At 39.0% G+C, this 17,691-nt stretch overlaps 1 long non-coding RNA gene across 2 annotated transcripts in view; it reads left to right on the plus strand.

Moving 5' to 3' along the window:
- LOC103348476 (uncharacterized) overlaps window positions 1–17,691 on the plus strand; it is a 52,639-nt gene that overhangs the window by 24,874 nt on the left and 10,074 nt on the right. Inside the window, exon 5 of one of the 2 annotated variants that reach the window (XR_007919927.2) lies at window positions 1,889–1,963. The exons of the other annotated variant lie outside the window; for it this stretch is intronic. This is a non-coding gene — a long non-coding RNA (uncharacterized lncRNA). The remainder of the gene's footprint in view (window positions 1–1,888; window positions 1,964–17,691) is intronic. 2 annotated transcript variants of the gene reach the window in all.

Below are 17,691 nucleotides of genomic sequence, written 5' to 3' on the forward strand. Positions count from 1 at the left end.
CAACAGTGATGACTCAAGATAATAGAATATGCCCTTGATCAGATATGAAGAGAATGCAGGTTACCACTGAGATTTTCTTCCATCAAACCCACAAATGTTGTCCAATCATGAGAAAAGTCTCTGGCAAAATCAAATTAAAGTACTTTGTACAAAATATCTGACCAGCACTTCTCAAAACTGTCAAAAGCATCAAAAACAAGGAAACTTTGAAAAAATTTTCATCAGTGTTAAAGTCAATAAAACCCCCACCATCTTCTTCCTACAATGAAACTCTTCCAGGGTGCTTGTAAGTAGATCTGTTTTCCTGTTGGAAAACTACAAGGGAAAGATGCTTAAATAAATTAATAACAAATTCCCTTTGCTTTAATTCTATATGTTGCTTTTAAGCAGTTTCAACACACTGGGTTATTGATTTCTTGGAACCCAAGAGAGATGCATTTGTGTGAATTTGTATGGGTGTCTGAGAGCAGAGCCAGTTTTACCGCTTGGGGAAAAGCCGAAAGCACAGCCTGAGCTTTCCAGCTGGCAAAATCTGGAGGAATAGAGGAAGAGAATTGCTGGCAGTGGACATGGGAAAATCCTGCCAATTCTTTGGTTGCACAGTTGAAAACTCCATGTGCTTCCCATCGCACAGCAATATTTTCACACCTCTTGTGCCATTAATTAGGCTCTCTTTATCCTGCTGAATTCAGAGAAGGGACCCACATCATTGAATGTTGAGATCCCCTTCTAATGGGGTCAAGCATGGGATATTTTCAATATTGGATGCTTTTCCGATATTCATTTTTGCACAGTAGAGCTCAGTTGGGTGTGAAACACCACATGTATTTGCTATAGCAATTGATCTTGTCAGAAAGCCGAACCTTTTGGGAATAATCATTCAGACCATCTGTCTAAGACTGGGTCATAAATTCCACACTTTTTTCCATAGAATTTTATTCTGTAGCATTAGTATTTAGCATTAGTTATTAACGGACTGTGACTTGAATAAATGCATTCTATGAGATGTCCACAGCACTGGGGAATTTCAAAATTATAGCATGAATAAGTATATGTATAATAACTTATGTCCAATCTGGACAATGTCTGTAGTCATCATTTAAGTAGCTTGGTTGCCTAGTCAAACAAATTACTGATAACAAGGATAATTTTTTTTTCTCTTCTTTACTACTCTTTATTTTTAAAGATTTACTTATTTGAGCCGGCGCCGTGGCTCAATAGGCTAATCCTCCACCTTGCGGCGCCGGCACACCGGGTTCGAGTCCCGGTTGGGGCGCCGGATTCTGTCCCGGTTGCCCCTCTTCCAGGCCAGCTCTCTGCTATGGCCAGGGAGTGCAGTGGAGGATGGCCCAGGTGCTTGGGCCCTGCACCCCATGGGAGACCAGGAAAAGCACCTGGCTCCTGGCTCCTGCCAGGATCAGCGCGGTGCGCCGGCTGCAGCGGCGGCCATTGGAGGGTGAACCAACGGCAAAAAGGAAGACCTTTCTCTCTCTGTCTCTCTCTCTCACTGTCCACTCTGCCTGTCAAAAAAAAAAAAAAAAAAAAAAAAAAAGATTTACTTATTTGTTTGAATGGCGGAGTTACAGAGAGAGGGAGGGGTGGAGGAGGGGGAGGAGAAGGGAGAGAGGGAGAGGGAGGAGGAGAGAGAGGGAGGAGGAGAGAGAGGGAGGAGGGGGGAGAGGGGGAGAGGGAGGAGGAGAGAGAAGAAGGAGGGGGGAGAGGGGGAGAGGGAGGAGGAGAGAGAGGAAGGGGGGGGGAGAAGAAGACTCCACCTGCTGGTTCACTCCTCACATGGTTGCAATGGCTGGGGCTGGGCCAGGCAGAAGTCAGGTCTCCCCCATGGGTACAGGGGCCCAGGCACTCAGGACATCTTTCCTTGCTTTCCCAGCTGCATTACCAGGAAGCTGGATCAGAAGTGGAGCAGTCAGGACTTGAACTGGAGCCCATATGGGATGCTGGCATGGTAGGTGGCAGCTTAACACTCTGTGCCATGACTCAGCCCCCAACTTTATATTTCATTTTGTTTTGTTTTTCTTGTTATTTTGAAATAATTATTGATTCACAGAAAGCTCTAAAAAAATGTACAAAGAGGTTTCAGATACCCTTTGGTCAGTGGAAATACCTTGCAATATAGTATCTAAACCACAAAATTAACATTGGTGCAATCCAGGGAGTTTGTTCAGATTTCACCCATTCTCTCTCTCTCTCTCTCTCTCTCTCTCTCTCTCCTTCTCTTCCCCCTCTTCTCTCTCGCTCCCTTTCCCTCTCTCCCCACCCTTGTATGCATAGTTCCATATGATTTTATTGCATGTGTTGAGTTGCATAGCTACCAAAACAATCCAGATACAGATTACTTTGTCATTATCAGGCTCCCTTATGTTTATATCCACTCTCTCCTCTTCCTGCTCCGTAACATTGGGCAATCACTAATCTCTTCTCCAACTCCATTTTATTATTTCAAGAATGCTATATAAATGATATCCTACAATCCCATTACATTGACTTTTTTCATTAAGTAGTTTTCTCTTAAAATTTCATTTTACTTAAAAATATGGCAGCAAATCTCAACTGACCCTGAGGTCACTCTAAAATTACAGATATCTTTTTCGAAAAAGAGTTTTACTTATTATTTTAAGTTTTTGTAAAGTTGGGGAGGGGGAGAGAGAGAGAGAGGAGAGAGAGATTTCTCATCTACCGATTTATTTCCCAATGTTGACAATGTCTTGGGTAGAAGTCAAAAGCCAGGAACCGTGAAGAGCAAAACCCAGAGGCCAGGAACTCAATTTAGGTCTCTCAAATGGGTGATAGGGACCCAACTACCTGAATCCTCACCTGCTGCCTCCTAGGAAGCTGGTATCCAAAGTACAGCAAAAATTCAATCCCAGGCACTCAGCTAGGGGATGCAGGGATCCCAAATATCATCTTAATGCTTCTACAAATGTCCTTCATTAAAATTAGAGGTGACTGGTACAAGGAACCAAAGATTTTGGAAATGGAGAATGTGCCTTCAGCACTTTTTGGCTAGGGATGTTCCCGTGCTGTCAGAAAACTAGACCCTTACAGAAGAGCTGGAAGCCTGAGGTGTGGCAAAAACAATTCATTTATTCAAAGATTATTGTGTCTTCTTCCTAGATATTTAGGGAGCAAAGTATCAGAGTTAGGTATTTAAAGATGGAGGCAATTGGTGATCAAGGTCAATGGCATATTATATCTGGGTTAAAATTGGAAGACAATAGCCAACATGACATAAAAAGATGATAAACGAGGCATTGAGCAAATCTATACACCCATGCTCTTGACTTGGCTCCACCCAGTCTCACCAATTCCTTTTCTTATCTCTTCACTTATTTTCACATGAGTATCTAGCGAAAGGTCAAGGATCAGCATGCTTCAAGATGACCTATGCTATTTGGAAAAGGAATACAACAAATTTTCCAGCGATTTTAAGTCTTCATAGCAATCAATTTTCATTGTTCCAGAGGCCTGGGATTGTGGTGTAGTGGTGTAATGGTTTAAGCCACCACCTACCAGAATGAAATCCCATGTAGGTGCTGGTTCATCTGCCAGCTGCTCCACTTCTGATCCAAATCTCTGCTGTGGCCTGGGAAAGCAGTGACAGATGGCTCAAGTCCTTGGGCCCCTGTACCCACGTGGGAAACCCAGAAGAAGCTCCTGGCTCCCGGCTTCAGATCAGTGCAGCTCCAGCCATTGTGGCCAGTTGGGGAGTGAACCAGCAGATGGAAGACCTCTCTCTCTCTCTCTCTCTCTCTCTCTCTGGCTGCCTCTCTTTCTCTCTCTTTGTAACTCTGACTTTCAAATAAAAAAATAAATCTATCTGTAAAAATATTTGGAGTGTATTCTATGGACTAAATTATCCCTGTGCTATCCACATTGAGTATGAGACATAAGAATGTGTTTATTCTTCAAATGAGTCCATCACTTTTCAAGGAAAAGTAGACAAAGAAAGGAAAAGCCATTCATGTCTAAAATATGGACCAATTAGTAATCTCTAGAGGAAGGGACCATACCATTTTATATCACTAATGCATTCTAGATACCAGTATGGTACCTGACACATGGGATGTGTAAGTGATATTTATAAATAAGTAACATTATAAGTTAGTAATTAGCTATATTTTATGGTGAAGCACAAAAGAAACTTAAATTTTTTTCTGAGTGTTTTTCTTAGCAGCATCAAGATGTACCTGATATCCATAACGAGAAATCGTTATATTTAAAATTTCTTCTGAGATACAATTATTATAGGTGGCATCAGATAGAAGCCATATCCTTTCTAGAAAACAGTGTAGCAAGCATTTGAGAACATTATTGTGTATATAAGAATGGTAGGTACTTTATGTTAAGAAATACATCTTCCTTTTCTTCTTGGTATCCCCATGAACTACCACATGGACTGTCAGATGCAGACTGAATTGCTCCAACCAGAATGCAAGTGTAAATGACGTTTTCTTTTTTTAAAGATTTATTTATTTATTTAAAAGTCAGAGTTAGAGAGAGAGAGTGAGAGAGAGAGATCTTTCATCCCGATTTACTCGCCCAAATGGCTGCAATGGCTGAAATTGGGCCAGGCCGAAGCCAGGAGCTTCATCCAGTTCTCCCATGCGGGTGCAGGGGCCCAAGCACTTGGACCATCCTCTGCTGCTTTCCCAGGCACATCAGCAGGAAGCTAGATCAGAAGTGGAGCAGCCAGGATTCAAAGCAGCACCCATATGAGATGCCGGCACTGCAGATGGCACCACAACACCAGCCCTGGGAATGACTTTTAGAATCAAACAGAGTTTAGTTGTAGAGAAAGCACAATTTTGGTTTTGTTGATTTTTTAAGTGGAATATTTGAAGAAATGAATTCATTAATATCCCTTCCTGTTCTGTACTTCAATTTTATACTGGGAAATAACCTTAAGGACCTTTCCAGAGAACCTGTGTTTCATCAAATGTTTACAAATTCCTGACACTTCCTTGGGAACTGAAATTTAATACATATTTGTATGGACAATAATTAATCTCTTTTCCCCCTCTCCATAATTACAAATTTAATAATAGAAATACAGACTTGAATTCTAGACATACTAATGACAGAAAAAGCCATTCTGATCCCTTTTTGTATGTTTCATATGGGGATGGAGCTTTGGGTGTCTTGTTCTGTATTATTATCCACTGAAGATTTATGATTAGGAGTTAATTCCTTGAGTAAGGATTTCACCATCATTAACAGAATGAAATGTTCCTTTTACATTATTTAATGAGCTTATAGCTTGATATAAGACAGTAAGTTTGTCAAGTTGAAAATAGAATAGTCATTGATAAGGAGAGGAAAACTGATACACACCAGGAGAATTTCAGCATAAGGTATGGTACAGAGACTTCCACTGAACCAACCCGCAACAGATAGAGTATTTTACCTCAAATGCTATCAACTTCCTGGTAAACGTGATCACAATTGCTGCTGCTCTTTGTAAGAATATGAATGCATGATTTTATGAGGCTGCTCCATTGCATCATTAATTTTAATAGAGTTTTTGCACAGGGAAATGTTATTCAGGCATTGCATAATGCATAGGAAAGCCAATGAATTCCAAATAATACAGCTGATATTATTGGTGATATAGGAATTAATAAGTAATTGTGAGTTAGGATTTTTGTCAGTCATCTGGCATCACATACCGCTTGGGATCCCCACTAAGGTGTTTACTATCAGTCCCAACATAGTTGTCAAGGTACAAAAAAATTTTAAAAAGTGCTGGTTTTGTCTTAAGGAAAGAGCCTTCCAGAATCAGGGAATAATGAAATAATTCGGTATTAGTAGATTACTAATGAGTTTTGTGTGCGTGGTTATTTTGTGTTTGAAGGAAAATTCATTCAGCAACATTGAAAGAGATTATTAATCTAATTCTTTAGGAAATACAAGGAAATGTCTAAGTTTATGTTTAGTAAATATTACTTAAAGGGGAATGTGTTTGTAGAAGTTACATGAGAAAGAGGATCACTGGATTGATCATAGAAGATTCTCAAAGTGAAAACTTCAGAGTCTAATCTACTTATCCGTAATATATGAGCTGCATTACACTGTGAGGTCAGTTATGGCAACGGATCACTCTTTGTAGGTCTGAGTCAGATGTTAATATCCTATCATTGCAGACTGGGGGCTTACATTTAATTTGATGCTCCATGTTCAGAAAAGAGCACTACATATTGGCTTTTGACCACATCTGTCAAGTTTCTAGATGGGAAAATTGAAAGGTATTGGCTTTATTCATGAATAGTTTAGTACCTAGAAAATGCTTCCCTTCCCACTGCTATTTTTTCAAAATTGAAAATAAAATCTCCACATTGGTCTATAGAGAGTGATCCTATTTTCCATAGAAATTTCTCCTAGTTTTAAAATTCACTTAGATAATAAAACCAAAGAATTAGTCCTCATTCTGTCCAGTTCAGCCCTGTGCCTCTCTCCAAACATCTATGGAGGCAGCATGAAGAATGAGATAAAGATGGAATAGACAATGGACTTATATTTGCATGCTACAGCTTGTCTTGGCTTTCTTTCTTTAGCACATTCTTTCCTCATCCTACGGAATGACTACAGTTTCCTTGTTGCTTTTAATAAGTCATTTTCATATTTGTATTAAGGTTACATTCAAAAAGAAAAGAAATTCTATAGTCCTCTTAAATGAATTCTCAGAATCTATCATAGAAGATTTGACTGCATATTAAAAATCAGATAATTTATGTCAAAGCAATTATTTGTGTTACTGTCTTTATAGGTTGTATTTCATGGTATTGATTTAAAATGTTTCTTTTCTTTGCATGCTTCCTTATGTCAAAACTAAAAAAATTGAAAGGTTATTAAGTTTTAGAGTAAAGGCATTTTCCTTTACTCTACTTGTCTTTTACTATTTAAAACATGCTCAATGTCTCATTATCAGCATTAGCTCAAATATGAGGATTTAATAAATGTTAGTCTCAAGTCATATCCTGTCTTTTTCAAATTTCATGTATTATTTTTGCTTGATCCCAAAAATATACATGAAATGGATACTATTATTAGCTTTTTGAGTGATAGATTGTTTGCAAATGTGGTCATTATCAAGTCACCTCCATTTATCTCTTCTCACGCAGCTTGTGGACTTTGGTTCTGTCATTTTTTTAACCAATGTATTACTATGTAGCCATTTTAAAAGTTAGACTTATATTTTCACAGAACTTCATTAGGGTAATAGGTCTAAGGTTCATCTTTCACTATTTATATTTTAACATTATGGACACTTTGAAACTTTTCTTTTGATAAAGAAATATTTACTACAGTGATAATACATCTTAGAGATTCACAATAATGAATAATAGCATGCATTAAAATATTCTGAACTGTTGGAAACCGACATTGCTCCCAATAAATTACTTGATAGCAAATATTGAAGCATAAAGCTGCGAAGTGGATGTGTTTTGTTGTCACGCTACTGGAAAACTTAATCAAATCAGCTTTTTATTTTGTTTGTTTTTGAGATTTTTTTGTTTATTTGGAAGTCAGGATCACGAAGAGAGAGGGAGAGATGGGGAGTGAGAGAGATCTTTTATCCACTGGTTCACTGTCTAGTTGGCTGCAACAGCCAGCACTGGGTCAGCCTAAGCCGGGAGCCAGAGCTTCTTCCAGGTCTCCCACATGAGTGGAAGGGGGCCCAAGCACTTGCGCCATCCTCCGATGCCCTCCCAGGCCATTAAAAAGGAACTGGATTGGAAGTGGAACAGCCAGGACACAAACCAGCATCTATGCTGGATACCAGCCTCGTAGGCACCTGCTTTATCCACTGTACCACAGCACTAGCCCCTAATAATATTAACTTTAAACACTAGCAACTGCCATAAGATAGTTATTTTAAGATAGTTGTTAATATCTCTAAATATTATGAGTGAGGGAATGGCTGAGGCTCAGGGAAGCAAGATTTTTCTTCATTCATGCCATTAATAAACAGAATAAAATAAAGATTGAAACACTTTGCCCTTCATTCAAAGATCAGGATGCTTATCTTCATTTCAGGCATTTGTGTAGGTGTTCTCAGTTACACAGGTTTTCACATTTCTCATCAGAAGGAGTTCATCATGACCAAGAGGGCATTGCTACGGAAAGCATAGGATCTAGAAGCATAATGTGAACAATGGCACTGATTAACTGGATGTATTCCTTTTTCTGAGCCCATGCATTCAGTTGGTGGCTAGTGCAATGCCTGGCACTTAAGGGACCCAAACACAGCCATTAAAATGCACAAGTGAATGATACATGCTTACAGCATTTTAAAGAAGTTTCCCTATATGATATCCTGAATGCTCTCCTTCATAAACAATTTAACCAAACTCTATCAATTACTACATGTGTTCAATTCTGAAGTGATCTTTGCTTCTGCATTTAATAGGTTGATTTACATACCCTTATAAAAACTAATTAAATCAATGTTATAGAAAAGATTTAGCAAAAATATTTAGAAGTTACTATTTTATAGTAATCACTACCACTAATTGCATTGTCTAACTACGGAGTCAGAAATACCATATAGTGTACAAGACCTTAATTTCATTTGTTCCTAATTATATCTTTTCTGCACTACTTTTCTGATCCAGATTAACTTCCTTCTATTATTGTTATTTCTGTTTTGTTAAAAAAATGTTTTACAGTACACAATATGTATAGAGACCATCAACTTGTTCTTTCACAGAATATCCTACAGAAGAATAAATAATTAATTATAGCTTTTAGTAAAATTTGCATATTCAGGGAGTATGGGGTGATGTTTTATTCCTTGTACATTCTGTCATATGTCCAATTAGGGTACTTACAGTTATCTCTTCAAGCGTTTTCCTTATTGAAGAAATAAATTGACTCAGGGAGAACAGAAAGAGCTTTCCAGGAAGACACAACATTATTGCAAATTCCTCGTGACAGAAAGAAGTGTAATTGTGAATGAGGAGCGAAAGGAATTGGTAACTAGAAAGTGAAGAGCAAGCATAGTGCAGACAAGTAGGCAGCAGCTAGACTACGCAGTCTTATAATGTTCACTAAGCATTTTCAACTCCATCATTGGTCTAACGACAATTCATTCAAAAGCATTAAACAAGGAAGTAACATAATCAAATTCATGCTTTTAAAAGAAAACAGTGGCTGTTAGTCACCTCCCTCCAGTATAGACCTACTTTGAAGTAGAAACTAATTAATGGTTAGGATCACTCTTTGGCTGTAATTATCTTTCCTTTCCTTTTCTACCCATTAGAGGAGGAATGGAGTATAATCTTCCTTGATGTTTTTAATCACTGAAGAACTGTTGCACTTGATCAATGCTCCGTGTTCTTTCAATGCTGTCTATATTACAATAATAAAAATCCCTCAAGGGTCATTCTTGTATTCTGGGTACAAATTTCATAATTATTAACAAAAAAATTCAAATTCAGGGTTCACTTAGCAGAATTGAAGGGTTGCTTTAAAAATACTTTAATAACCATGAAGTTAACAATAGAATCATTAATTAAATTACCTAATAGTAAAATTTAGAAATCAATTACAAAAATAATTAAGGTAATGAGACTATCAACATTTAGAAGATAGTATAAAGAGAGCAATTGTGTGAAATGGCAATTGTCCCTGGACACACTTAATAATTACAAACACTTAAATGCATTATTGGTTCCAAAATGGCCCCATATGAAGTACAGAGGAGAGAGAATACTCATTTTCTAGATGGCATTCTGAAGTTATTCCCAGAAATAAGCTATGTGTATTAATTTGTAAAATATTTAAAGTTGAATCATGCAGATGAAGTATTATTTTAAAAATATAAGTGTTATACTTTAAAAACTTTTAGGTATTTTTACCTAAATGAAAAGCATTGTGAGAGAAAGAGAAATCTTCCACCCACTGGTTCCCTCCACAAATGCCCTCTACTGTAACCTTCATTTAGGTCTCCCATTTGGGGAGCACCTGAACACTTGAAACACCACATTCTGCCTCCCAACTTTCTGCATTAGCAGGAAGTTGGAAAGGAAGTGGAGTGTCTGGGAATTGAATTGGCACTGCAATATGCCAAAAAGCCCACCTCAACACTGTTGAATTTTTAAAATAAGTATAGATAATTTATTGGTCATTGAACTAACCCATAAACTGAAACCACTCACACAACTGGACAAGAAGTCCCCTACATTTCAAAGCACCTCTCTATATATTAATAAACAGAGATAAGTTTTATACTGAACATAGGAACTGTAGTGCAAGAAAATTGTGCTGCAGAGTCAGCCATGATTATGTTCAGATTTCAGCTCTGTATTGTCGGGCAGGAAGTGAAGTTGCTTTACCTTTAAGAATCGAAATTCATTCAAACCTATGCCACAGACCCTATTTCAAATTAAGCAGCTCATACAAAGTGTGCAGATCGCAAAAATCCTTATCACAAATAATTAATTTGTTGAGCCCATCCTAGGGCTCAAGAGAAGAATTTTTGAAGTGTTAGCAGTATGTAATCTGATACAGTGTTTTTCACTGGAGTCCAGTTTTAGCAATCAGATTGTAAGCATTTGTCCTGGTGACCTAGTCATTTTTGCTTATTGTATCACAGAGCTCTGTGTACCAGCTTCTTTCCTTTTACCCTTACCCGTCCAAATCTACATTCTTAATCATTTCCCTTCTACTCTAAGAGTTATCTTTCCACTTTGACACATTTAATAAATGTATTTTGGGGGGAAGGGGCATCCTGGGGTAGGGGTGTTTCCTGGGCAGCCTGAAATCACACAGCTCACACCCACCCCAGGTTTGGAATGTCAGACTGAGGCCCTGGCATCCGATTCACAGGTTCAGTAACACGGGCCCCAGGGTGAGTCTGGGGGATGTCAGGACCTTGATCCCTTCCGTCGGTTGGAGGGACAGGGGAGGTGGCAGGATCAAGGGCGCCCTGGGCTCTGGTTCCCCCAAGCCTGGGGGCGGGAGGGATGCTGCTGCCTGCTTCTTGAGGCCGACCCAGGACAGTGGCTGGCAGGCGGGGGTCTGCCTGACCAGCTTCCCGGGTCGCACTCCTGCGTGGGGTCCGGAGGTCCAGTGAATACTGACGGGGAAAAGTGGGAGCGGCCCGGCGCGCCCAGCGGCGAGGACAGGAAACACACACAGCGAAGCGCAGAGTGGGGGCAGTCAGTCTGGGTCCGGAATGTTGGGTTTCACTGGCTGAGATGTATGGCTGTGCTGCGAGTCTCTGAGATTCTTATTTGTTTAAAGGTTCCTCTTTTATTTTATTTTTTAAATTTTTTTGAAGTCCTGGAAGGAGCCCTTGCTTGTGGTTTTATTCTTATTTTGATCGTATTGTTGTCTACCTATTTTCAAAAATAATTTAATATGTGCTAACATCCTGTACATTAATATGAAAACAAATCCAAATGCAAACAGATACGTGAGTAGAATGCCAAATCCTAATCTGCCTCTTTAAATGGCTCCAAGGATGCTCTCCTCAAGCGGCCACATAGACCGCACGAGGGGCTGTCCCGGCAGGCTTTCTTGTCAGTTTTGCGTATTCTCTCCAACCTACTTTGACCTGCTTACTGATTGGTCATCTCTCCCTCTCTAATTTGACACAACTTTTCACTTTGCCCTCTCCATCTGGTAACTTTGATTGTGATCTACCTTGTTCCCTTGTAGATAGCATGATGGGTTTTCTTGCCTTTGAGTCGGGTGTCCCTGTAGTCCTTTTGGGTTTACCTTACACAATATTGGGTTCTTCTGCTAAGTCCTGAAGGAGCCCCTCTTCAAGTTAATGAGATATCTTATAAAACGAGACCTCTGAAAAGTTGGAAACTCATTTTGCATTTCTACCTACAGTGCTGTGTTATTTTGTGCTATAAGCTCCACAATTTAGAATACTAAAATAATAGGAATCTATTCCAATAACAGATTCTTCCAGTTATTAGGAAACACAAAAAGGATACACTTTTTAAAATAAAGATGTGACAGGATTAGAAATCAATAGAAAGCACCAGAAATTTGAGGAAAAATATATTTCCCTTCTCAGTTAGCAATTAGACAGCTGTATTTTGTACAAGCTAAAATTGATACCAGGAATACTGTGCTCAAGTTGCTTGAGCTAGAAATAGAATTGAATATGTTAGGGTGAAAAGATGCTTCCTGAGTGCCCATAGACAATTTCATCTATATCGGGCCTGTGTTTTCATATTCGTGGCTAAGTACTCCCCCCCCCCCATTTAAACTACTTGAATGACTTTCCTTTTTTCCTTCTTTTGTTTCTCTTCCTCCCTCTTCCCTCCGTCCCTCTTTCCTTCCTTCCCTCCTTCCATCCTCCCTTCCCTCCTTCCTGCCTTTCTTTATCTCTTCCTTTCTTTTCTTTCTTCCTTTCATTCTTTGTTTCTTTAATTCTTTACTTCTTCCTTTCTTCCCTCTCTCACTCTTGTTCTCTCCCTCTCCCTCTTTTTTCTTTCATCCTTTCTTTGCTATTTGTTTTTTTGATCTTCCTCTTTCTCTTTCTTCCTTTTTTCTTTCCTTCTTTCTTCCTTTGATTTTTTTCACCTTAACATATTTCTTCAACAATACATGATTTTGATTGACAAAAATTAAAACAAATTCAATGCTAAGCATTTAAGGTAATGAAAATGGGTAAAGTATAAGAGCTACATGATTTGAATTCATGATATTTTATATAATATATATCCAGCTTATTTAACATCTATCTAATTTCTCATGTATTAAAAATATGTTCTCTAAAGAGAACATATGTGAAATAACAATTTATTACAATAGCCTTTAAATTACCTTCTTTTGTTGCATTGAACTTCATGTTTGGCTAACTTCACTGAAATAACATTCGTTTATCTTTGGAATTAACAAATAAAGATGTTTCTTTTTGGTGGTAATCTGCAGTGCTTTTTGGAGCTAACATTTGATATTACACCTTTTTCAAATGAAGAATAAAGATATTGTTATTTAATCACTATACTAATTTTTTTTAAAAATAAGCAACAATAAGGAGTGCTTATGATGTTTGTTTTGTTATATGGGATATTTTGGAATAAAAGAAATACATTAGTAGAGAAATAATAGCATCTTCTGCATTCTAAATTGACTCATATTTAGGAGGAAGATGAGATTGTGATGGAGTAATTGGGGTCTGTATCACGCATTAGCACTAATTCACTCTGAAATCTTGCAGAAAAAATACACACAGCATGTTGTATGACAAAACTTCCATTAGCATTTTATTGTACTAATGATCCAGCAATTATTCATACATTTTCAACATCCTTTTGAGTCACTCCATTTTGAGCAATGTCTTAATAATATATGTAATAGCATTTTACCTGTGGTAGTAATATTATTGATCTGATACCATTAACGTTTGCAGCATTTTTAAGACCCATTACCTGATTGTATAGTAGCCCTGCTTGGCAAAAGCACATCACTTTCTCTGTTAAAGTTTGGCAGACAACAACACACAAAAAAGCAATTTTACCTGCTACGGTGTCTGTCTGCCTGCTTGATAATGTCAATCAATAAGTGAATTCACTTTCCTACAGTCTCTAGTAAACAAGATGTCTACTCCATTGCAGGTGCAAACAAAAGGGAAAAAGCCAAGATACAGGTGAATCACAATAAAGTGTTTTGGGTGATGTTTAATGGGCATTTGGGGGATGATTGAGAGTTGGGTGGATACACTGAAAATTATATCCTCCAAAGAAAATATTGACTGATAACCCAAGACAGCAGCCATGTGGTGTCTTGGAAAACTTTTTAACAAGCATAGGAAGTTTATTTCTTCTTAGATTTGTGATGAAAAGCCTTTGGGATTTAAATATATGTAAAATATTCATATAGAAGTATAACACCTTAATACATTGTTACCTGTCTAGCCAGACAAGTATTTATTTTCTATCATCTATCTATCTATCTATCTATCTATCTATCTTTTTTTTTTTTTGACAGGCAGAGTGGATAGTGAGAGAGAGAGACAGAGAGAAAGGTCTTCCTTTGCCGTTGGTTCACCCTCCAATGGCCACCGTGGCTGGCGTGCTGCGACAGGCGTACCCTGCTGATCTTATGGCAGGAGCCAGGTACTTCTCCTGGTCTCCCATGGGGTGCAGGGCCCAAGCACTTGGGCCATCCTCCACTGCACTCCCTGGCCACAGCAGAGAGCTGGCCTGGAAGAGGGGCAACCGGGACAGAATCCGGCGCCCCGACCGGGACTAGAACCGGGTGTGCCGGCGCCGCAAGGCGGAGGATTAGCCTAGTGAGCTGCGGCGCCGGCCTTATCTATCTTTCTATATACATCAGTGTGCCTGCTAAATCAACAGGTTAAATTTCATTCTATTTTATTTTATGTGTATCTATACATATATCTATAATATACCTATTATTTGTACTATGAGAATTAACTACAAAGCTTTTTCTCAAACTGTACTTTATATGTTGTGGGGGGTGAAAACTGTTAAAATCTGTACTTAGCATTGATTTGGTCCTCTGTATATAAACTTAAACTAAAAATGAACCATAATGAAGAAGGGGATGGGAGAGGGAGTGGGAGGTGGGATGGGAGTCAGGGTGGGAGGGCATGTATGGGGGAAAGAACCACTATATTCCTAAAGTTGTACCTATGGAAAACGAATTCATTAAATAAAATCTTTAAAAAATAAAAAAAATAGAATAATGTAAAATTGGAAGCTTTGAAGATCCTGCCAAGAAAACAGATGGAACACTCAGAAGGGTTTATGTAAAAATAAATGAATTATTTAGAAAACCTAAAGGAATTTAAGTGTTTGAAGGAACAAATAAGGGACACTGAGGCACTAAAGGATTGACATGAGAAGAAGCTCTTAATGCCTCTAAGACTGAAGGTCATAGGATGCAGGTATCTGATGTTGTAAGAGCTGGAGTGATGAAAGAGGAACTGACCCATCAAGAGACTAAACCTTGGAAGATCTCAAACATTGGCAATGAAAAAATAACCTGACCTCTCTTTCCTTCTGCGCTACCTTTTTCTGTGGTTACTTCCCATTGTTGAATCAACAAAAAACGAAATGGCTGCATGTAGGGGCAAGGAGCACTGACGAGAAGGGCAGAGAAACAACTGTGAATATTTAGGGGAGGCCGGCGCCGCGGCTCAATAGGCTAATCCTCCGCCTAGCGGCGCCGGCACACCGGGTTCTAGTCCCGGTCAGGGCGCCGGATTCTGTCCCGGTTGCCCCTCTTCCATGCCAGCCCTCTGCTGTGGCCAGGGAGTGCAGTGGAGGATGGCCCAGGTGCTTGGGCCCTGCACCCCATGGGAGACCAGGAAAAGCACCTGGCTCCTGGCTCCTGCCATCGGATCAGCGCGGTGCGCCGGCCGCGGCGGCCATTGGAGGGTGAACCAACGGCAAAGGAAGACTTTTCTCTCTGTCTCTCTCTCTCACTGTCCACTCTGCCTGTCAAAAAAAAAAAAAAATTTAGGGGAAAAAAAAACGATTTGCCTGATGCTAGTTAAGTCCTACCACACTCATAAGGTTATCCTGTATTGCAGTTGAGGAACTTGTAATGCAGAGTGGAAAAGTATGAACCCAAGTTTTTACAAGTAGTAATTTGTGGTTATAGGTTCAATCCCAAATCTGTCCAGATCCATTACCAGCCCCCAACACACACAGACATACATGCACACACTGTTTCGACTAAGAAGAATTAACAATATTGGAGTATTATATATTGAACATGAAACAATCATTATACTTGAGAACTTTTTTTAAATAAAGAACATTGTAATTTGTAAATATTTAGAATTGTATGACAGTTGATTTTCACAGCAAGCTAATTGTCAATTAGGAAAGGAAAATGATTGACATTTGTAGATAAGGAACGTAAAGAGGCCCAGGAGTTTGTTTCTAATCACACATTCAATGTGAGACATCGCATTCTGATTCAGGCTGCCTAAGCTTTAGTCTCCTGTCCATACCACCATCACCAGTATACATCATTGCATGTTATTCAGTATGGCTTATCCGTCACAAGTAGAATTTTATACTAATAGCATTAAATTCTTCCAATTACTGCCAAGCAATGAACATATATAAAAATAGCACACTCATCCCACTAGAATTGATTCCAAGGGTTGTAAACTCTATTTTCATAATGTTTATGTGTTTTGATTTGTGGATAATTCCTTGGCCTACAAAACAAATATTAATACATTATTAACTGATCCCATAGTACAACTGGTGATGACCTTTTGAAAAACTGAGATAAGCTGATGAGAACAGCTCCATGCAAAATAATAAAGGTCATTCAGATTTTATCATTTAATTTTAATAATGCAGATGTCAAATAAAGCCTGCTTAATAAAGTGTGTATTTGAAAAAAAAAAGAGAAGATGACACCATGAATTATATTAGTTGAATTGCCACAATGAATTTTAGTGAATATTCTCTACATTATAGACAATCTGAAGATTATTTCGCAAAATAAAGTAAGTTCTAATGAAACAGGTAGTCAGGATCTCATACATCCGTAAGTGAAAGACTTCTGCTCTCAACTCACTTCCATCCTGCTTCTTATGCAACTGCACCCAGAGAATGTGAACAGCTCCACTGCTTCAGTTACTTACCGCTGCGTAATAACCACATTTAGTTATTTAAGGCAGTGGTATTTTGTTTCTCATAATTCTGTAGGTTGGCTGGATTTAGTTGGGCAGCTCTGCCTCGCTATTGACACTAAACTTCAGATCAAGTTGATGTGGCTTTTCACTGAATTTGGCTACAGCAATGACATTCAAGGTGGCTTCATTCACATAGCTGAAGACATATCTGAAGGACAGCTGGGAAGCCATAGCTTTTTTATTCTTATGGCCTCGCTCCTCTATATGACCTCTCACCCTTTAGTAGACTACCCTGAGTTTCTTTTCATGGTGGCTCAGTTTTAAAAAAGCCAGACCAATTCTATGAGCTAAACCCCACACTTGCATGAACTTACCTCAGACACATTATTTCACTGAAATAAGTTTTAAGACTAGAAATAGACTCTATTCCATGAAGGCTGGAGTGTTGGTGCCCATGTATATATGGGAGGACTGTGGGTGGCCATGTTTGGAGACTACCTACCTTGTAAACTCTAGCCTGCATTCCAAATCTAAGGTATAGTTTAGATATATCTCATACTCTGATATACAGAAATACTTTCAGGAAAAGAGTTGTAGCCCAGGTATAATGTAGCCCATGGTATAACTTTCTGTTGTTACAGTGAAATGATTTAAAAGGAAGATACAAAGATCAAACTAGAAGATGAAGGATGACTTAAAATTTTCTTGCCTATTTTAACTGTGTAACTATAAGCCAGAAATGGATTGGCCACAGGCTTCCAGATACTTTAGCCATGAGAACTTACAACTATGCTTACGGTTACACAATAGCACAAGTACTTATATCTCATAAGAAGAAAAGTAACTTTTAAAAAAGATTTATTGGGCCGGTGCCAAGGCTCACTTGGCTAATCCTCTGTTTGCGGCGCTGGCACCCCAGGTTCTAGTTCCGGTCGGGGCGCCAGATTCTGTCCCGGTTGCTCCTCTTGCAGTCCAGCTCTCTGCTGTGGCCCGGGAGTGCAGTGGAGGATGGCCCAAGTACTTGGGCCCTGCACCCACATGGGAGACCAGGAGGAGGTACCTGGTTCTTGACTTTCGATAGGCGC

Source organism: Oryctolagus cuniculus, chromosome 18, assembly GCF_964237555.1.
Source record: "Oryctolagus cuniculus chromosome 18, mOryCun1.1, whole genome shotgun sequence".
Taxonomy (NCBI): Eukaryota; Metazoa; Chordata; class Mammalia; order Lagomorpha; family Leporidae; genus Oryctolagus; species Oryctolagus cuniculus.